The 22,559-nt window shown below is 43.9% G+C and overlaps 1 pseudogene; it reads right to left on the minus strand.

Moving 5' to 3' along the window:
* Positions 1-514: 514 nt before the first annotated feature.
* Positions 515-1,414, minus strand: LOC144370463 (FUN14 domain-containing protein 2 pseudogene; annotated as a pseudogene).
* Between the last annotated feature and the right edge of the window lie 21,145 nt (positions 1,415-22,559).

Raw genomic sequence — 22,559 nt, forward strand, 5'->3', positions numbered from 1 at the left:
GATTAAATGCTGCATTTCATACAAACTGGATAAAGAATTAGAATTGACAACGAGGATCTATGACTACCCCTAATGCTGTGACACAGGAATAATACTTCACATTTCAAAGCACAAAGCCTTTTCTATGAAATAAAAATCAAAGAGCTTCTTCCTTCTCCTATCTAAATCATTCATTTTACCATAAATCAAATCTTTGGAAATAGCCATGAAACACATTATCTGATACGGTGGAAAACATTCCTGAATAGTATCTTAATGTTCTTAAATGATTTCTCTGACCACCCAACAATGTATTTCTAACAGCTAGTTTCCCTAAGAGATCTTCCTACCAAATACAATACCTTCAGTACAGCATATACCCTTTAGCATAAGTTCATTTCATATTCAGATTTCTGTCATTTATCGTTCTTAGACTGCCATTTTTTTTGTCGGAATAACTATAACAGGTTTAAATAGATTCTCTTTCTGTGATCTAAAACCAACTAGAAATAAAATACACACCAAGATACCAAAATTTTTCATGCTTAAAGGCAAATGTATTCAGTTCCTTCCCATGCAGCACATAAGTTAACTATCTGCTTCTTTTCCAAATCAAGTGTGGGACAACCTTTGAGGACTCATTCATGGCAAATGATCTTGCAATGTATTCTGGTAAGTATTTTATAAGGGAAAGGACATTTTTGCTGACCTACAGATTGACCAAGTGGGGAGTATACTGGGAAGAGAGCTAATGTCTAATGTCTCTTCCATCATCATCAAGCTCACAGCAGGCAGGGCCTGTATTATTTGTACCAACAGATGCCTATAGAAGCCAATTCAGGTTTGACACAACAGGGAGGAAGGCATGGGAGAACAGGAGAGACTTGATGTCCTATGATGGAGTGTAGAGGCTGCTAATTAGAAAAAAATCAGAACAATGGAAGTTGTCCTCCTTAGGATGCCATGCCAAGCAAAAAGCCTCCAAAAAATCCTCCAGTCACTAGAACATTCTTCACAAATGACACAACCTCTTCAGCTTTACTCTTGACCTCAGTTGGTATTTGGTTGCTCTTACGAATCTTCAGCTGTTCTTTGGCTTTTTTCATGTCCTTTTCTACTCGCTGCCAATCAACTTTAATATTCCCAGTATGGTTTCCAAGCTGAAGGGGGAAAAAATCCGCCTCCCACAGCTGTTGCAGCCAATTTTCCAACCTTCTGGAAGATGAAACCAGTGCACCATCCAGTGACACCTCCAATTAACAGCTGGGTTGCCACGCTATACTTTTCAGCTGAAGGCCCAGATTCCTGCCCAAACAGTTTGCACCACCATGGTTGCTTCTTAGCAAATTCTTCAAGGTCCAGCGACTCAAAGTTTCCCTCAAAGCTACCTTTACTGGACGCAGCCATTTCGGCGAGCACTTCTCACGAGGCCACTCGCAGAGGATCTGTGCGGCAGGACACGGAGTACCTCGCTGGTGTGGTTAGCAAGCTTCTGAATCTTCTATAGATTTCAATTTTTTATGTTTTATTTTGATAATTCTGTTTTATTTTCTTTTTAGAGAGCTTTCTTATTCTCTAATTCTTCCAGTTTGGTATTTGTATTCTGTTCTCGTTTCCTGGATGTTATTTGCATTTCCTATCTAAAGATATTGACATTCTTTAGAAATTTTCTTCTGTTTTCCATATTGTCTCTATTTCCTGATTTAAAAAATTATATATTTTGCTTTGATGTTGGTGGTAGATTCTTTGCTTAATATCTATTGCTACACTGCTCTCTGTGCATATTTTGGGGTGAGGACTTAATTGCTGGTATGAAGCTATCTGATGGTGACAGGGCACCGACTGACTCCCAGCTTGGCTGCTGGGGAGTGGGGCTGCAAGTTGGATTTTTCAGAGACATCCTCAAATCTATCTATATCCATCTCTTAGACACATGTTGGTTAATATAGAATCCTGCTTTCCTGAGGGAAGATTTCCCTCCTTCCAGCCTTGAGATATATACATCTGGCTACGAGCACTGGGCACTGTGAATGAAGGAGTAGCAGGAAGTGAGGAGGGATGAAGCCTTCTTTTTCTGCATGTAAACACCATTTATTTCCTTTCTTCAGCTCCCTTGTGGTTGCCAACACACCCTAAGTGCCCTTTTCTGAAGTCCATCCTGCATGATGAGGAGGGGCCATTCCTTGGCTGTGCAGGGATGGGGAAGGGGTTTAAGAGCCTGACTCTTTCTTATAAGGCTTTTAGACAGTCCCACTCACAGTCTTTCCTTTTGCCCACCTTCCCCAGAATTCATTACCTTCCTCCCCAGGACTCCCAGTGTTCTTCAGGGGAACAGGTAGGCTGCTCAGTTTCCTCTGTCCTGCAAATGACAGACCATTTCCCACCCCAGTCTGGCATCTAGCATTTTGTCAGTATTTTTCTTCTGCTGTAGATTCTCCTTCTCATCTTTGTGGATTGACTCCTGTTTCATTTTTATTACTTTACATTACTGCTTCAGAGTGGAGAGTATATAAATTCTTATGCTCATTGCACATATTTAACTGAAGATTCTGCCAGGCTGACCTGCACTGACAATCAGTGGCCTCTACAAGTTAATGCCCTTCAGCTTACCCTTCTGTAGAAAGTATGCAGGGATGCGAGTGATAGCAAGAATAAGGAAATTTTTAAGACATCAGCTCTGGACTGAAATCCTGCATTTCAATGTTTGCTCTACAAACTTATTAGCTGTATGTCCTTGGAGGAGTTACACGCTCTTTGTGCTTTAGTTTCCTCATGTGCAAAATGGGGATTATAATAAATTTTACCCTAGAGGTAAATATGATCATACTTGCAAACAACTTCACTGTTTTGAGCTCAGAATAAGTGCTCAATAAATTGGAACAATTATTATTGTTAATATAGTTATTATATTTATTTCCCAGTGATAAGGATATCTTTACAAGTATTACCATTATTACATCTGAGATTAGGCCCAGTAAGAAAAAATGCATAATAAAAAAAAAGAGTCCCCAATGATTTCACATAACCACATAAGTTATTTATTAAGCATCGACTACATACCACAGTGTTATGCTAAGCTCTGTGGGGGAACACTGAAATATTAAGATGCAGACTCTCTAAAGATAGAGAGATTTACTACAGCTAGAAATACTATTAAAGAAGAGCTGAATACTAAACCATGAAGTTAAATAAAGACTGGAAAGAGAAAGATGTAAGGGCTAGGTTAGGGAAAACATGGCTACATGGAAATGTGGAATCTGGGTCTGAGTTTGGAGGAAGAAGCAGTCACAGATGACTGGAGGATGCAGAGGCAGCAGGAGCCCATCCCGGAGGGAAGTAGAAGACTTGTGATTGCAGAGCCCTGTGGGAGGAAGGGCGAGATGGAGGAAAAGAGGCTACACCAAAGAGCAGCAAGTAAAGGTGGAAGGAAGTATGAGGGAAGAGCTTAGAAAGTGAAACGCAGAAAGCTGGCAGTCTGCATAACAGGGAGACTCTGGCTCTCCAACCAGGAGACCGGCACAGTGAGTTTGGTACAGGGGCTACCTGGTGCCTTTTCTCCAGTTTCCATTCGTGCTAAGGAGGATGAGATCTCAAAGACGACAAAGCTTCTGAACTTGCCTAAGAAGCTGAGTGATGGGACGGATAAAAAATTGATGTGAGTCATAAATATTGTAGGAGTGAATGTACCGGGTACACTAAAGACGAAGTGCAAGGAGTTTTTCCCACTGTCTCAGAAGAAAGGGAGCTCCTGCTGGGGAGATGGTGGCTCTGTGGTGCCACTCCATGGTTTAGGAATGGTGCTGATCTGGAGCGCTCCTAAATTCCAGGTGGACACTGTCCACTTGGTGGTGCTGGGCGCGCTTCACCTCTAGCCCCAGGTTGTGGCTCTGTCTTGCCTTCAGCTGCGGGGAGGGGAAATACAGGTTTGGCGTCTGCTGGGCTCACTGAGCCTTTGCTGACACTAGATCTTTTCCCTTTTCCTTCTGTCAGCTCCACAGGCTCTTCCTCAGGGACCCTCTCTATACAAGGGCTTTTGTTCTGTGCTTTGGGATGATGTCAGAATTCCCTGTGACCCTGTGGAGTTCCCCTGGAGGAATGCTCTGAGCAGTTGTTCTCTTTCCTTGTTTGATCCACCTGCACCTCAGAGAACTGGAGCAGCAATCTGTCTCCACGACCAGGCAGCAATGAGATTGCTTTCAAATACCTGAGGACTAACTTCCTTCCAAAAGGGAAACCAGAGCTAGAGTCTGAGCATTAGAGACTCTGTGAGGAGCACACTGTCTGCAGCTCAAGCTGTTTCTCATCTGCCTGCCTCTGGTACTTTATTTCTGAACCACCTAAGATTTAGCTATTTGGAAGTGAGGTATGCTGGGTGAGGGAAATGGTTAAAAGAGGGGAGAGACTGAGAAAGTTCTCTCCTGGTGATGTGCTGAAAAATGTTTAACAGCCAGGTCTTCGGAGTAGGGGGTGGGAGGTGGGGTGAGGGGAACCTTGATTTGTGAAGTTGTTGATTTCTGTGGTGCCAACAGTTCCTCTGTGGCTGCTAAGTGGCTGGTAGAATTTCTAGAAATTTAACAATAGACTCACGTAAGCTGTTAGGAGCTTCTCTAACTTTACTGGTCTAGCTGCTTCTGGAAGTTTAGAAACTTGAGTGGTGAACATGCCTTTTACTCTCAACCACAGTGAGTTTCACATCTTTCTGTACCTTGTGTCGCTGAGAGCCTGGATTACATTGGCTGCAGATCACCAACACAGAAATTGCAAACTGGAAAGTAATGTGACATACCAGAGTTTCCATGGGCTCCCTGCCTGCTGTGTGGCACTACTACCTAATATCATGGCACAGTCAGATGCAAGAATGGAGGGACAGGGAGGAAACCACTGCAGTCAGCTTAGAAACAAAGGGGAGGAGGTCACTTTGCAGGTGACTGACTGAGTTCTACTCGTACCAGGGATAGACTGCAGCTCTTCTCGCGGGCTGGGAGGTTTCTGATTTCACTTGAGGATGCCTGCAGAGGCATACAGTGATGTTGGCTATCATCATGGCAGGGAAACCTGTGCTGTACATTGTCACTGATTAGTCTCCACAATAGTCCTAGGTATTAAGCATGATCTTTATTTTTCCTTTAAATAGAAGGAAACTTAGGCTAGAAAGACATTACATGTCAATGCTACATAGTTGGTTAAGAGCTAGACCTTGAACTTGAAGTTGATTCTGACACAGATCTAGTCCTTTATGGAACTCTGGGTAATCAGGTAAAGTGAACATGTCCTTTTCCATGTCTTATTTCTGGTTGTGTATGACTAGGACTATGAGATGACCCCAGGAGCCAGACTGCTGTGATCAGTTTTCCCAATGCCCATTTCTACTTCCAGCCCCACTGCAGACAGCAGGTGTTTGGAAATCCAGGTAGGGTGGACTTCAAGGATGGAAGAAACTCAGGAAATGCCACATTTTGCTATGAAAATAAATTCGGTTCTGCCAAAGATGGAGGAGATCAACTATGTGAGAAAGGAAACCATCCTAAGGATCAATTTGTCTCTGCAGTGCTGATAAAAGCAGAGGGTCCCTTGGCTTCCACATGGGACATAGAGGGCTGTGTAGAATGGTGTCAGGAAGACACTGATGCACAGAGGAGTAATACAAGGTAAGTTACAATCAAGTGAGCTATCTGACATCCATCACCAAGTCCTGTTGCAATGGCAGAAGACGTAATGACGGGTAAAAACGAAGGGACCCAACAGAAGATACTATGGCATGTCAGGGTCTTTCCCACAATACTTGGAAGTTGAAAATTTTAAGTAGCCAGAAAGGATTGCGTAGATAGAAGGCTCTTTTCTGTGCCCTGGAAAACACAGCTTCATCAAGATTTTCTTGCTTGATTGAAACGTCCCTTAAGAGCTCTCTGCTGTATTTGTTCTGTGACTCCGAGACACAATCTGGTACCTCCTTTTTTTGTAACATCCCTCCCCTTTGCTGCATCACAGTGCTTCACTCATTTCCCATCTCTTGTGTCTTTGATCAGCTACTGCTCTCTTTGGAATGGCCACTCACCACCCACTCAGTGCTTGCTCTTGACTCTCTCTCTACATAGTACTTGCTAGAAGGATCTTTCCTCCCCCTGCACTCTGTTAGCAATTTTTATGCATTTTTTTATTGTACGTCTCATCTGCATTGTATTTATGTGCATGAAATCTTCTCAATTGTGTGACCTATATTTAAGTTATCACTGGACCTACCATGGCATCCTGCTGTGCCTCGTGGATACATAAATACTCAGAAGACATTTGCTGAGAAAGATTTTTAATTTAATTTTAATTTTAATTTTATTTTAATTTATTTTCTGGTATGTCACATTACTTTCCAGTTTGCAATTTCTGTGTTGGTGACCTGCAGCCAATGTAATCCAGGCTCTCAGCCACATAAGGCATAGAAAATTAAACCTGGGTAATGACTTGAATGGGTCATCCATCCGGGCATGCCTTTCTCAATGCAAGGATTTTCTTTCATTGCTCTGTGAATTTAATGATTATGCATTCATCCTTACACTTGCATTCATTCTTAGATGAACCAATACAATTTTATGTATTAGTCTGCAAAATGGAGACCCAGATAGACCCTAGACTTTGTTAAGCCTACCACATAAACACACAGACAAGGCGCAGCCTAAAACAATAATGCCTGTAGCTAACCTTCTGAACTGCAATCTTCCCCAGAGCTTTTGCACTAAATGCAAGTACCACAATTTGATGAGGAAAGTCTGTGATAATGTGTTCAATGCTACATTTCAAAATTATTAAGTGCAGAGTCTAGCTAGGCAGGGGATCCCAGACATATAAATGTGGCTTTGCATCAAATATCAGGTACCTTTTCTCAGTCTTGCTATAATATTTGCTCTGTTGGCTTCAATTTCCACTCTGCTCAGGAATAGAAAGGGTGAGGGATGAACAGGCAAAGTTTCAAAGGAGAGTATCTGCCATTTAAGGAGAAATGCAGTCTGTCCCCCTGCAAAGAGGTGCATCAACTCATTGCTCAAAAGAGTGATGGGAGAAATTTAGGAAAGAGAGAAGCAAAGTACCCCACCTCCTGCTTGGAAACTGTGGCAACACCAGAACATCTCCATCAACAAGCCTGGCAGGGCCTCCAGCTTTGATTGCTGAGTCTGCTCCAGCCTCCATCTCACACAGCCCAGGGGCCCAGCACATGATGTTAGCATCTTGAAGACTGGCTGATCTTTGCAGTGCTTGGAAAGGAGGGACTCAGTCTGCATCTTCCCTTGCTTGAACTTGAATTTGAACCTCTAGGTTTAAAGGTGGTCTCAGGATGGGAAAGGAAGCTGTTGGTGCTCTGTTTCCCTTCAATCCACCCCAAAGTTCCCCTGCAGCTTTGGTAGACATGTCTTCTATGCGCTGATAACTTCCATATTCATTTCCCATTGGTGCAGAGCAGATTACCAAGGATGCAGCAATTTAAATAAATCCATGTTAATTGTATCCTAGTTGCTGTGTATCAGTCAGTTTCTATGGTACACTGCTTAATGGGGTCTTCTGTTTAGGATCACAGACTGAAGTCACAGTGTTAATTGGGATTGTGATCTTACCTGAGGCTTGTGGTCTTCTTCCAAATTTTCTGGTTGTTGACAGATGCCAGTTTCCTGCTATAAGACTGAGGTCCTCATATTCTTGCTGGTGGTTGGCTGCACTTAGGACCTTGAATGTGGTCTTTCTGCATCATGCCTATAGAAGGGCATCTGTTATTGCTACTTTGAAGGGCTCATCTGATTAGGATGACACCACCCATAATAATCTCTTTTTGATAAACTCTAAGTCAATTGATTAGGAACCTTAATTACATCTATAAGGTCTCTTTGATCACATAGTAATATATATTTTTAAAATGATATCCTATCACATTCACAGTCTAGGCCATACTCAAGGGACAGTATGTACACTAAGAAGTGGTGATCTTGGATGCTATCTTAGAATTCTGATTACCAGAATTTCTTACCTTAAACTTGAGGTATCTGCTTGAAGGACTTCTGGGATCACACACTGATTGCAGACTTTAATATCAGAAGTTTAATGCCACTGGGGCGCTCTCACCCAGTGAGGGAAGGAATTGGTGCATAACTTCCTGGTCCTTTCCTGAGACATTTAAGGTGTTTTACTCTGTCTAACGAAGGATGCTTAGAAGAATTGGATTCGAGTTCCTAAAGCAAGAACCTACCCATTAAGATTTTTTATTAGCTTTTCTCCCTCACCTCTTAAGTTCTCCATTCCACACCACACTTCCTAAATACTACATGCACCCAAATCATTACCTCAGGATCTGCTATTGGAGAATCCCATATCAAGTTGATCTTGAACTTCATTCCATGGATCCATTTTGCCTTTCCAACAGCAACCTTGCTAAAACATTTTCATTCTCTTCAGCCTCAGATACTGTACCCCATCCTGGCCCTCTTTGGAAAATGACCCAACCTGTTGACCAAACCCAGAAGATGGAGGCAACTTCCAATCCCTGCTTCTCCCTTGGTATTTTCTTCCTCACCCATTACTTGTGTTTCCTCTTCCTGGTGTGCAGACAGAAGAGGGCTCCTTTCTCAGACAAGTTTTAGATTCCATCCCTTTTGTCTTCTGTAGGATCTTCTCCTGGTTGCCTTTCAAACTATTAGCTCTTCTTCTTACTCCAATACAAAGACTCAGGTCTTCTCTAAAGTAGTTCTTTATTTTTAAAAAATTTTATCAGTGTATAATACATACTAATAAATAATAGTGTGGTTCATTTTACCATAGACATTATTGTGGATTGGATGTGAGGTGGTCCACAAAAAGCTCATGTGTGAGACAATATAAGAAGGTTTAGAGGAGAAATGATTGGGTTATGAGAGCCTTAGTACAATCAATGAATTAATCACCTAATGGGATTAGTTGAATGGTAATTGAAGGCAGGTGGAGTGTGGCTGGAGGAGGTGGGGCACTGGGGCCATGGCTTTGGGGTATAGATTTATATTTGGCAAGTGGAGACTCTCTCTGCTTCCTGATCATCATGTGAGCTACTTCCTTCTGCCACATGCCCTGAGAAATGGAGCCTGCTGTCTATGGATTTAAGATCTCTAAAACTGTGAGCCCCCAAATAAACTTTTCCTCCCCTACAATTGTGTTGGTCAGTTCTTTTAGTCACAGCAGCAAAAAATCTGACCAAGATAGAAATACATGCATATATAATGTAATTTGTTCCATTTCAATCCCCAGTACTTCCCCTTTCCTTCTCCCTGATCCGCTTCTTCTACTCTGTTAGTGTTTTCTTCATTAACTGTTTTTAAATTGGTGCATTATAGATAGACATAGAAGTGGAATTTATTGTGATATATATTCGTGCATGCACATAGTATAATCTGGTCAATTTCATTCAGTTCCTCCTTTTCCATCCCTCCTTTCTCCCCCTCAATCCCCTTCTTCTATCCCCCTAATCTTCCTTCTATTTTCATCAGATTCCCCATTTTATAAAATTCCTTATATCTCCCCAGATTTCATATGTGAGAGAAAACATTTGACCTTTGACTTCTGAATCTGGCTTATTTCACTTAGCTTAACATTCTGCAGCTCAGTCACTAACTAGCAAAGGAAAGTTTCATTTTTTATGGCTGAGTAAAACTCCATCATGTATATGAGCTACATTTTCTTTATCAGCATTCATATATTGGTGGGCACCTGGGCTAGTACCCTAACTCTATTATGAATTGAAATCAATGTATTTCCTATCCTCTAATAAAGAAATCTACTTACAAAGAAACAAGTAAAAATATTCTACTCACAATAGTGTTTAAAAAAAGGCTTGGAAAATAAATCTATCCAAGAAAGTGAAAAACCTTTATAATGAAAATTACAAAAAACACTGAAGAAAGAAATTTAAGAGGACCTCAGAAGATGGAAAGACCTCCCATTTCTTTGAAGTAATTCTTTCTTTTGTTCAGCAACACCTAAACCACTTTCCCATAAAGTGAGGTCAGCATACTTCGAGTTCCACTGTTGCCATAACCAGAGACTTCCCAAGTCCACATGGGTTTGCTTCTGTCTCCCTACCCCACCTCCTTGGTGGGCACCAGTGAAACTGGATTGCAATCTCCATGGCCTCTCAATTTGGTTGTCTTTCTGCTATCTGTATAGGATTTAAAATTTCTGATTCTTATTGAAACTCTCTCCTCTTGCTTTTTATTAAAGTATTTTTTTCAAATTCTTTCTTTCTTTCTTTCTTTCTTTCTTTCTTTCTTTCTTTCTTTCTTTCTTTCTTTCTTTCTTTCTTTCTTCTGACAACTCTTTTAACTCCCTTGTCTTCCTCTTTATTTTTGTTTTAAATATTTTTTAGTTGTAGTTAGACACAATACCTTTATTTTATTTATTTATTTTTAATGTGGTGCTGAGGATTGAACCCTCCTCACATGCTAGGCGAGTACTCTACTGCTGAGCCACAACCCCAGCCCAGCTTCCTCTTTCTTCCTCATCTCCAGTGCTGACATTCCCAAAGTCTCTCCTTCTCCTCCCTGCTCTCCTTGTGTTCCTGAGAGTCATGCCATTATAATAATCTACTTGGCCCCCTGCTCCCACTTTCCTGTGCTTTGCATAATTGAAACTGCTTTGTGCTCTCCTTCCACCTTCAGCCTCAATGCTTTCCTGCATTAGAAATGATTTAATTAGTGTTAATCCATACTTTGAGAAATGTGGCATCCAGGCAAACCCCGGCTGTCAACAAACTTTGATGTTTCCTTCATCTGAGATGAGATTGCAGTTTGTCCATGTGACCAGCCCTCCACCCTATCCCTCCAGGACCAGTGACAGCAGTAAGGTCTGACCTCTAGAACGTAGCTGCCAGGCCAGCCTGTGGGCTTTTGACCAATCATTTTATTGCATCCTTAGGTTGGTCATGTTCGGTAAAAACTATTTCCCCCCCATTTTACAAATGAACGAACAATGGTTTAGAAGTATTTCCAGCCCCCTCAGCCTTCTCCTTTTGTTCCTTACACCACCTTACTTCTATCCCTCTGCCCCATTTCCAATTCTTCTCCTCAGTTGCATCCTATTTCTCCATTGCCTGGCACACAGATGTGCCACAGGTTTCCAGATAGTTCAAAAAGAGGCTCCTGATCTGCCTGTTCCAGTGGGCTCAGCCCTGTCTGACCCATCCTCCATGCTGACACTGCAGTCTTTGTTGGTACCCTCTTGTGCCTCTGCACTCTGATGGTGTGGCCAGCTGCCTTCCCAGCAGCTCTGGGCCCAGCCATCTGTCCTCATCGCCCTCCCAGCCCCACTGTCTCTGCTCACTATGTGGTCCCTGCAGAAACCCTGAGTGAGTCAGACACCTCACTCTACCATGAACACATCGTGCACTTCTGTGCCTTTGAATTTTTCACAAGCTTTTCTCTCTACAGAAAATGCTCTGCCTCTGCTCACCCCATCCCCCAGATTCCTTTTAACTCCTCAAATTCCAGCATCTTTGCTTCCTCTTTGGATAGTCTTCCTTTGTGCTTCCCCACTTCCACCATGTTCCTCCTTTTCTCCCAGAACTTCTGAATGCATATGTTATTCCTACCCTGTTGTGAGCTTCTTGCAAGTGGTGACTCTGCCTTACCCACTGTTTAATCTCCGTGCTCAGCAAAATGCCACCGTAATGTTAGAGATGCTTGCGTAAAATTCATTCAGAGTTTGTTCACAGAGATTATTGTATTTGATCTCAACATTAAGACTGGAGAAGAGGAGGGTTCTAAATAATAGAAGGGACATGAATACAGGAAAAAAAAAGACAGTGTGCCCCACCAGGGAAAGCTAGGACAATTGTCCTGTATCAGTTTGCTTAGGTAGTTGTAACAAAGCACTATAGTTTGGGCTTAAACAATAGAAATTTATCTTCTTGTGGATCTGGTGGAATTTTTCCTGTGTGTGTCTGTGTCCTAATCTTTTATAAGGAGCCAAGTTGTGTTTGATTAGATAAACTCATTTTCATTAAAATCACTCTTCTTTAGACTTCATCTCCAGATAAAATTTTGTTCCAAGGCACAGGGGGTTAGGGCTTCAATATATGAATTTTAGAGATGACAAGAATCATCCTAAAATGTTCCCATTTGGCAGAAGTGGAAGTCATGGAGGTCCAGTGGGTGACCAGGCCACTTCTGTGAGCTTTCATCCAGGTGGAGCCCTCACCATTCCCACCACTTGGCTTTTATAATAGGCCCCAGGGGACCCAGAAAGGGAGGTGGCCTTAGTCATCACCATCCCTCCAGCCTCCTTAGAAGGCCCAAGACTCCCCCCGAGTTATGCCCAGGTCCCTCTCTGCCTGCCCTTGCTGAGGTGAGTATCCCACCCTCCTCTAAAGATCTTCTAAGTGGAACTCCTCCCTCCAACGTGCTCTTCCCCTTGCCAGGGATGCGGCCCTTCCCCTTCCTGACCACCCTGTTGAGCCTCCCTCCTCCATTTTGTTCTTATGCGTCTCCTCTAGTTCCCTAAAGGTTTGCCATGTGTGGTCTTGTCATTCCAGGGACACTGCCAGCTCCATAAAAGCAGTCACCGTCACCAGATCTCACATGTATTATTCCTCATAGACCTTGACTCAGAGCTGGGCCCACTGAGATGCTCAGCAAATACAGAAATGAACCGGAAAGCAGAAAGGCCTCTATCCCTAGACTTACTCTACGGAATAAAGGGGAAAAAGCATACTCGACTTGGGGATTAAGTCCTCAGTCTTTTCCTCCTGCCCTTCTCAGAATTCCTCCCTCTCTCCTGTCCTACAGGACTGAGAGGGTGTGGGGACGGTTTCAGGCACAGCTCAGGAGGGGCTCTCCCCCTCTGCCATTTCTCCGGCTTACCCACCTTCTTTTGCCACCCCTCTTCTCTCTGTCCCCACCTCATGCACGTAGCTTCACGAGTGGTGTACATCCTGTCTCTCTCCCCTGTTCTTCCTAGTCACATGGTAGCTCTTTCCAGGGCAGGGCCATGGTGACAGGGATTCCATAAAGACCAGGAGTCTTTTTCTTTTTTATTGATTTTTTAAAAAGTAAATGACAGGTGTCTTGCCTCTTTGAAAGCAAGATTCTCTGTCCTAAACAGGCTGTGGCATTACCTAACTTTGCCCCAATTCTTTGCCATGTCATATGCCAAGTTTTGTGCTATGGGTGGCCATCTAATGCCTCAGATGCCATTTCATAAAAGATGCCATTTCATAAAACCCTTGTCCAGAGGAGTGCCTTGACAAACGCATCTCTGGGAAAACAAGTTAGGAGGACATCCTTGCTCTGTTTTCCTCTTGAGAGGTCATAATTTAAACACATATATTAAAGACACCGAGAAAGCCCACAACAGAGAAATCTGTTTACTTTCCTTAATTCAGTCTCCTCTGTTTCTGATGGTATTCCACGCTTTCCCTTCGAATCCCTCCTCCTCCACAGCACACATTTGAGTACCCTGGGGAATCATTTGGGACTCATGGGTGACTAGCAGGGCAACAAGCACAATGTGACTGAGTGAGGAGAGGGGAAATATCAGAAGGGACTCTGTGACACCGTCCACAGCAACTGTGGCCACAGCACTGCATGGCAGGGCCCAGGCCAGGGTTCCTTGGAGTGTTGAATGCGGAGACCTGGGGAGGAGTGGTCCTGGCAGTGCAGCAACAGCTGGGCTGTGGGTGGCATCTGCCGTCTGTCCTCCCTGCCCTTCTCCTGTCTCCCCATCTCCCTCACCCCACACACAGTCCTCTCCATCAAGTAGAGGCCTGAAATCTTACAGCTCAGCTCAGAGCTGAGGTCAATGCAATCAAAGAAACAAGAGCCCCCCAGGGCAGCACTGAGGGTGACGTAGAATGCAGTGGGCCACAGACAGGAAGCCGGGGCTTTGGTATTCTGTCAGAAATGCTGTCGGGACCCATATCAATAGATTGATATTCTTCTGATGAAATTTCCTCCCGTGGCCTCAAGGAAGAGCCCAAGAGGTGGAGAAAAGCAAACAGCTTGAGTCCTCAGCTGCTGGCAGACTACCTGTCCCCCCGCCCCCATATGCACAGTGTGTCGTCTGTGGCTCTTGGGAGAGAATGGGGGAAAGCCTGGGTTCCACTGGGAGAGGGCACAGGCTCCATGCATGCTGCCCTCTTGCCTCCCAGCCCCCATCCTGGTGGGCAGCCAGTGGGGACAGTGTGGCCAGCCGTTGGGTTGGTCCTGGTGCAGATCTCAATCAGGGAAACCCTGCTGGCTTTCCACCTGCAGCCGCAGCAGCACTGTTGTCATGGGAGGCCAGGTATCCTTTGCTCCCCCGTGGGACTGCAGTGCTGGCAAAGCAGGGATCAAATTGCCAAGGTGGAAAAGGTCATCAGGAATCCAGCTGAGTTGCAATTAGGGAGATAGATTTCCTGCTCTTTCCTTTATTTCATAATTAATACAGAAGCCCTGAACAGCGTGCATGGTGAGCAGGTCCAAAGGAGACACAGAGAAGCCACTGTGGGAAGCCCAGGCTCCTTTGAATGCCTTGCTAGTCCTCTCAGGTAGGTGCTTTGGAATTTGTGCCAGCTGCAGACATTTCAGTTGCTTGATTAGGAGAGACAGAAGAGGCGGGTTGCATGGCACAAATAAAACCTTAAACAATCAGTGTCTCTCTCCCCTGCCTGTTGCACCTGCTTCTGACTTTCCCCACAGCAGCCCCTGATAGTTAGTTGTCTGTTTCCCAAGGGCAGGAGAAGGGAGACCCCTGACAAAGAAATGCCTTATTGCTGTGAACATGAGGCATGTGAAGACCCAGTAGAAGACTGGATCCCAGGGAAAAGGACATAGTGGAAACTAATGTTGGCTTCAGAGCCTGATAGGTTAGGTTCAAATCTTAGGTGTACCATGTACCAGTTTTTAGCAGGTACTATAAATTTTTGTTTTTTAAACTGTAAAATTGGATGCTGATACTTGCACTCATTGAACAAATAACATGAATATATTTAAATGCATACCAAGGTGTATTCTATGTGCCAGAATTAAAGCAGTGAACGAGACACAAAATATCTTCTTAGGATGTTTACATGCTAATGCAGGAGGATGGAAAACTCAACAAATAAATATACAGTCGGTCTTGTGTATCCATGGGTTCTGCAGTATAGCAACTATTTACATAGCATTTACATTGTACTAGGTATTACAAGTACTCCAGAGATAATTTAAAACACATGGGAGGATGTGCATAGGTTATATGCAAATACTATGCCATTCTACGTAAGGGACTTGAACAACCATAAATTTTAGTGTCTGTAGGAAGTCCTGGAACAAGTATCTTGCAGATTTGTGGGAAAACTGCACAATACGTCAGGAAATAGTAATACTATGAAAAATTAAGCCAGGATAAGTGGATAGGGAGTGACAATGCATGGGTGTGTGGGCGAGCCAGGCGTGGTGGCACAGGTTTGTAATCCCAGTGGCTGAGGATAATCTGAGAGGCTGAGGCAGGGGGTTGCAAATTTGAGAGCAGCCTCAATATCTAAGTAAAGCCCTCAGCAACTTGGAGAGACCCTGTCTCAAAAATAAAATATTAAAAAGGCTGGAGATGTGATTCAGTAGTTAAGTGCACCTGGGTTCAATCATAGTAACCCCCCCACCCCCCAAAAAATGTATGTGGGGGTTGACTTTTTTCTTAAAGGATGTTCAAGGATGGAATATTCCATAGGCGACAGAAAAGGAGATCTCATATAGAGATTTGAAAACAGGCAAGAGCAAGTTCAAAGGTATGGGGGGAGGGGGGGAGCAGCCGGCACCGGAGGGGGGCAGTGCCTGAAAGTTCAACTAAACACAATGGTACTCTTTGTGATGGGCTGAGGAATTATGTCGTCTCAAAAGTTATGTTGAAGTCAAAATTTTCAAGGTGATTGTAGGAGGTGGGACCTTGGGGGGTGGTTAAGAATGGGATTAATACCCATATGAAACAGATCCCAGAGAGATCCCTATCCCCTTCTGCCATTCGAGATTACAGTGGACAGCTGGCTGTGACCTCAGGAAGGGGGCCCTCTCCGAGTACTGAACCAGCACAGGCCTTAATATTGGACTTCCCAGCATCTAGAACTATGAGGAATAAATTTCTGTTACTTATAAGCCATCCAGTCTATGCAATTCTGACGCAGCAGCCCAAACAGAGTAAGATATTCAGTGTGTCTAGATTGGTGAGAATAAGGGAAAGTGGAGGAGAAGAAGGTAAAAAGATGTCTGCATGAGTGTGTGTTTAGGGATGGTCAGATCATGTGGCACCAAAGAGAGGAGGAAAGCCATCAGAGGCTTTGATCAGAGAATGACATGGCCTGACCTGCATTTCAGAAGGATTACCTTGACTTCTGGGTAGAAAATAGACTTTAAGATGCTGGAGGAGAAGTGCAAAGACCTGTTGGGAGGTCTTCTGGTAAGAGATGGTGATAGCCTGGATTAGGGCAGTGGTGTCCTGGTAAGAAGTAGTCAGGACCTGTAGGATTTGCTGATGGATGGGTGTGGTCTATGAATACTGAGGCACAGAGAATGTCTTTAAAACCTTGTCCTTAGCAACCGGCAAAATGGAGCTGCCAAAGACTAGAATAGAGAACATGGTGGGAGGAGGGAGTTTTGGTTGTGACAGGGGCTGAGATCAATAAAGAGTGTGGCTCCAGACGCACTACATAGCAGCTGTCTACTGGATGCACACAATGTTTAGCAGTCAGCTGGAGGTGAGAGCCTGGGGCCCCCAGGGAGAGGCGGAGGCTAGGAGACAAAGTTGGGACTCATCAGCTAGCAGACAACTTTTTAAATCTTGGGACAGCATGAGATCCTCAAGGAGAGAGTGAGGTTAGAGAAGATGAAAAGTCTGTAGGATAAAATATCGATCTCATGACTCTGTTTAAGAAAAGCCAGTGACTTTGAGAAGTTGGTAGAGTAATCCCAGAGTAGGACAATAACTGGGAGGGTCAGCAGGGCCGGGTGTGGCTTCCACTCCTTACCAGTTCTCGGTGTGACCTCAGGCAGGTTATTTAAAGCCTTGAGGAGAGCGGATACTGCCATTCAGGTAAGAATACTTACCACAGAATCCACGTGACATTTCTGCCATTTGTTTTTCTGGCTTCTAAAACATCTGGAGCCTATCTTCATAATTGGTGTAAGCTAATAATTCTCTTGCTTTTCCTCTGAGTGTCTAGCCTGGTAATGTTGTCCACTTTTGTTACCGGAGTATATTGGGAGAAGTGCCAGACCCAGGTCCCACACCCTATCTATTCCATAGGCACTGTGAAACCTGTGATCTCATCGAACCACCAGAAGAGCAATTTCTTGAACCATATTCATTTATTCCCTTACATAATTACCTTCATTGGATTGCATTTTAAGAATCATGCCCTTGGCTTTAATTAAACATCCTTGAAATAGTCATGGGAAGTTCGCTGCTACATTAGCAGAACTATTGTTGTAGGCACCATCCTGTACCAGTCTCAAAAAGCCTTTTTCAAGTTTGTTCTGTGGAGCACAAGTCTGCAGAATATGAGTTAAAATTTCATTATGGGGAAATATTATTAAGTTTGGGAAAAAATGTCTTTCCTGAAGATTGTCTGAGGCTTTACCAACAACAACAACAAAAAATTATTGCGAATCCCTAGAAAAGGAATAAACTACACAGATTTCTCACTCCATTTCATTGGCCAAAAAATCTTACTTGGGTTCCATCTCTTGGGGTTAGTCTTCTATGTACCCAGCAGAAGAGTCATGCTCATGCTTCATGCTCAGTCGGACCAGCACCATGGGTTGAGGAATGGCCAGACACAGAGAGGAGGGGTATGCGGGCCTTAACAGAGCCAGGGCTGTGGGGCTCACCAGGGCAGGGTGGTTGCTGAGTACTTGAATTCTTTCTGTATCAGATATTAATTTCAAATACATCATTCAGGACCTTCCATAAAATAACATACAAAGTTAAAATCTTAATAAATAATGTAGTACTAAGAAAAGAAGATGGCAGTAAGTTTGCTAAATTAACGCTTTGTGGTAGCAATGGGAGTGATGCCAATTGTTATGGGAGCTTGTGACCTAGGTCAGGTACTGAGTTGCCCTTTCTTCTCCCCCATAGGAAGAGTCTCCTCCTTTCACTTCCAAATGCATATGCCCTATCAATCCCCAAATTTCAGTCTCTGAGGCTGTAAGAAAGTCCTATAGAAACAGCTTGCTTATCTCTTCACTGGGCCTATTGACCAGTATAGGTGTGTGTGTGTGTGTGTGTGTGTGTGTGTGTAGAATGCTTGCCTTCTTATTGATGCAAGGTTAATTATTTAGAAGCTAATAGTCTTACCTTAAAGTGGAAATTGAAATATGTTTTGCTAAAGCTTCCAAAGTGAGGAGGAAGAAGGGAAGAAGATGGTAGGTCAATGGGTAAATACGATTGACTGATGATCTGGGTTTCACCTTATTCTTAAAGCTACATCTCTTGCCAGGCAGTCATAGCTCAAGAACATTTAAGAGAACAAAAGGGGCCTGCCTAAGTCAGTCTGAGCGGTTTTTAGATGGGCATATGTTCATGTGGTGAGATAAGGGAATGCTTAAGAGGTTCTGTAGCTCTAAACGTTTACCAGACCATGTATAATTTTACTCTTTTGACCCTTAGAGATTTTTCTGTATTTGGGAGCCTTTGGAAATAAAAATACCCAGGACAGCTCATTCTCTCCTATCAGACGACACTATAATTTGAGAACAGAAATGAGGGTGATGGGAATGGGGAAAATGTATTATGAGGGTTTACACTAAGTGGCTATTGAAGAAAATCCTTCAGGACTATGTTATCTTTGGGGGTGGGAGATTAAGCATCTTTGGTAAAGTTCCTACATATCTATTTCTCATCTTTGGTGGACTTGAGAAAATAGGTATCATGAGATTAGCTGCTGAATCATGGCCTTAGCCCTACAACTTTAGGGACAAGAAGACATAGAGAAAAGTGCTTGGATTCTGGCAGAGCCCCTCTCTCCAGTTCATGCCCCAGAGGAAGGTTTAATCTGTATCTCCAGAGGGGACAGGAGAGGTAGTTCTCGAGACAGGTAGCTGAAGGCAGGTGAGATAGAAAGATTACTGATTCCCTGCATTGATGGAACAAGCACTAGGGAGTATAAAACATAGGGGCATCTTCTGCCCTCTTCTCTCTAGAGGCAGAACCCTGTATTGGTGAAGTTCTCTATCTATAAAATTATCTATCTATGTATCTTCTATCTATTTGTCTGTCTGTCTGTCTGTCTATCTATCTATCTATCTCCTATTTATCATTTCTCTATCATGGGATTGACTAACATAATTATGGACGATAGGAAGTCTCACAGTCTGCTCTCTGCAAGCTAGAGAACCAGGAAAACCAGTGATAAAATTCAGCATGAGTCCAAAGGCCTGAGAACAGTGAAACCTCTGGTATAAGTCCCAGTCTGACTCTGAAGGCCTGAGAACCAGGTGGTGATGGTATACACAGTTGTCACTGGTGCAAGTCCTGGAATCAGAAGACTAAAAACCAGAAATGTCAGTGCTCCAATAAGAAGAGAGGTGTCCCAATTCAACAAGAGAGAAAATTTGCCTTTCTTCTACATTTTGTTCAGTGGATCCCTCAAGGAAATGGCTACTTCAGGAGATTAAATTTTCTTGACTGTTTCATATGCAAATATCTTCTGTAAACACTATCCACACATTCATCTAGAAACAATGTTTTACCAGCTATCTGGGCATGCCTTAGCTCAGTCAAGTTAGTCTTTGCACTCAGACAAGGAGAACTGCTGGGAATCCTTTCGTGGGGGGGGTCTTGTTAGCTCCTTGAGTGGGAAGCAGACAAGAGTATTAGGACTCTCTGATGAAGTGGAGCTTAGAGCAATGACCTCCTGTCTCTCAAAACACAGGCCTCCTTTGTGAGTGACTGTGTTCACCTTCCATGGCAGTGTTCTCTCGGCACAGGGAGAGTTATGTGGGACACAGTGGGAGAACCCAGAGCGAGAGGCAAGCAGGTGGCCAGGCTGCTAGCAAAGGTGATGGCCCTGGTAAGGGAAGAAGCCACTGTGGGCTGACTTAGACCCTGGGAGAGGATGGTCAGTTGTGGGAGTGGAAGCTGCACAGGGCTGCCCTGCTGTGGATGAGTAGTGGGCAGGTTCTGCCCTGAAGGTAGCAGGGCAGTAAGGCACAGCCCCTTTCCACAGTTCCTTGGAGGCTCTTTCTGGGGGAAACAAATAAGTGTGTGAAGTAGTTTAGATATGGAAAGTCCCCCTTGTGTTAAAGGGTTGGTTCCCAAGGCTTGGCACTATGGGGAGGTTATAGAACCTTTAAGAGGTGGGGCCAACTGGGAAGTCTTAGGACATTGGGAGTGTGCCCTTGAGGTGGATAGTGGGACTCAGCCTTGTTATCTTCCCGTCCTGGCTGCCATGAGAGGAGCCACTTCCTCTGTCACCTGCTCTTCCCATGATGTGCTCCCTTACTACAGGCCTCAAAGCAACCAGGCCAACCAACCACATGCTGGAACTTCCAACATTGTGAGCCAAAGTAAACCTTTGCACTTTTAAGGTTGATTGCAAAGCTAGCTAACAGGGTATAAATGGAGTTAGTGGAAATACAATGTTTTCAAATATGGTACGCTAGATATTTACAGAGTACTTACAGAGTCGTACAGATTTGTACTACTCTGAGTGCTCTGAGACAGGCCTAAGTGACCGTCATTGGAGAATAGGTGGGTCTGCAAGTCCTCCTGAGGTTGATGAGTCTGTGGAGGAGTCACCATCAAAACATCTGAGGGAAGTGGATGGAGGGGCCTGAGTCATGGGGGTTCACTGAGGCTTCTCACCACAGCAGGGATCAACCAGCTGCAGGTGGGCCCAGGAGAGAAATCAAGTAATCTGTCTTCCCACACCCTGCTTCACTATCTCTCTTTTTGGTAAGAACCACAAAACTTCACTCACTTAGTAACTTCTCACAAATCAGACAGGTACTGAGTAGAACAGAAAAGGGACCTGGCCAAGAATATAGAGGAGGAAGGGTGCAAACCTTTACCCTTTGTCCAGGCTATCCCTAAAGCAGTGGACATTGGCTTTACATTGTCCAAGGGGTGAGCTATGTGACCCTATGCAACCCAGGAATCTGAAATATTTAGAAGCACTGTGTTTGTTTGAGGATGGAGCAGAACCTATTTTGAATGGGAGTTGAATTATTCAGGAAAGTGAGAGCTCTCTATTGTCCAGGAAAACACAACATAGGGAGGCCAACTTTTCTTAAGGTAATGAAGCCTCCAGATGATGAGCCCCAGGAAGTCGGCCTGAGGGATTTGCCAACTCAGCTCTGTCATTTGCTCTGTTGGGCAGGTGACTAGAGGTTCTTCCCAGAGCTCTGAGGTGCTTCCCTTCCCCAACCCTGAAAATACTTGTAATTAAAATTCAACAACCACAGCCAGGTTCTGTGGAGCATGCCTGTAGTCCCATACCTTGGGAGGTTGAGGCAGGAGGATCACAAGTTCAAAGATAGCCTTAGCAATGATGAGGTGCTAAGTGACTCAGTGAGACCCTATCTCTAAATAAAATACAAAACAGGGCTGGGGTGGCTCAGTGGTCGAGCCTCTTGTGTTCAATCCCTGGTTGCCCACACCCCCTGCCCCCCGCCCAAATGCAACAACCACCTATTTCTTCCTACAGATGTATGTCTGATCAGCCCAGGGTTTGCTTTGAGGAAGGTGCCTATTGCAAGCATTCCTTTCAACCGCCTTCAGAGTCTGGTACTATGAGTTCTGTGAATTTCAGGTGGTTTTTGTTCCAACAGAGCTCATCATTATCTTCACACCTAAACAAATGTGTACACAGGTATATTGGTTGGATCTTTCTCTTTCTCGGGCAAGTGTGGTTTTCAGTAGCATCAGGCTGGGGAGACACATTTCATTATTTGGAGAGTCCTGTAGGGACAGCTGTCACACAGCATTACTCCAGCTGCCCAAGGCCAGCACAGAACAATGCGATCTGAACGGTCCATCTAACACGAGTGACAATAGGGATGGGTTGAGAATCCTGCCACATTTTTTATGACTCCTAAGGAAAACCTTCTAAAAAGATGAGCTCAAGTAGGAGTTGGGTTATTGTGGTTGAAATGTGGTGTGATTCATTCATTCCTTCAGTGTGCATCAATCCTACTATGTGCCAGGCATATAAGGAGAAAGAAAAATGTCTTCAGAGGGTCTGCGGTTGTGTGGCTAGAGCAGCGTTATAAATTATTTTAAAATATCATGAAAATGCTAGAAAAGAATTACTTTGTTTCTTAATTCAGTCTTTTATTTGTTTGTTTGTTGGTTTGTTTATTTATTTTTCTTTTTAAGAAATGGTATCTCACTATGTTGCCCTGACTGCCTGGACTCCTGGGCTTAAGCCTTCCTCCTGCCTCAGCCTCCTGGGTAGCTGAGATGATTGGTGCATCGTCCTGCCTGGCCTCATCCATTTATATTCACTCATTCTTCACCAGAAACAATAACAAAGGGTTTAACCTGTCTTAAGTACTAGATGCCCCAAACCTGGTTCGCTGATCATCACGTGGAAAAATTGTTTACCAATGGAAATGGACCACAGGGCAAGA

Source organism: Ictidomys tridecemlineatus, chromosome 14, assembly GCF_052094955.1.
Source record: "Ictidomys tridecemlineatus isolate mIctTri1 chromosome 14, mIctTri1.hap1, whole genome shotgun sequence".
Classification (NCBI taxonomy): domain Eukaryota; kingdom Metazoa; phylum Chordata; class Mammalia; order Rodentia; family Sciuridae; genus Ictidomys; species Ictidomys tridecemlineatus.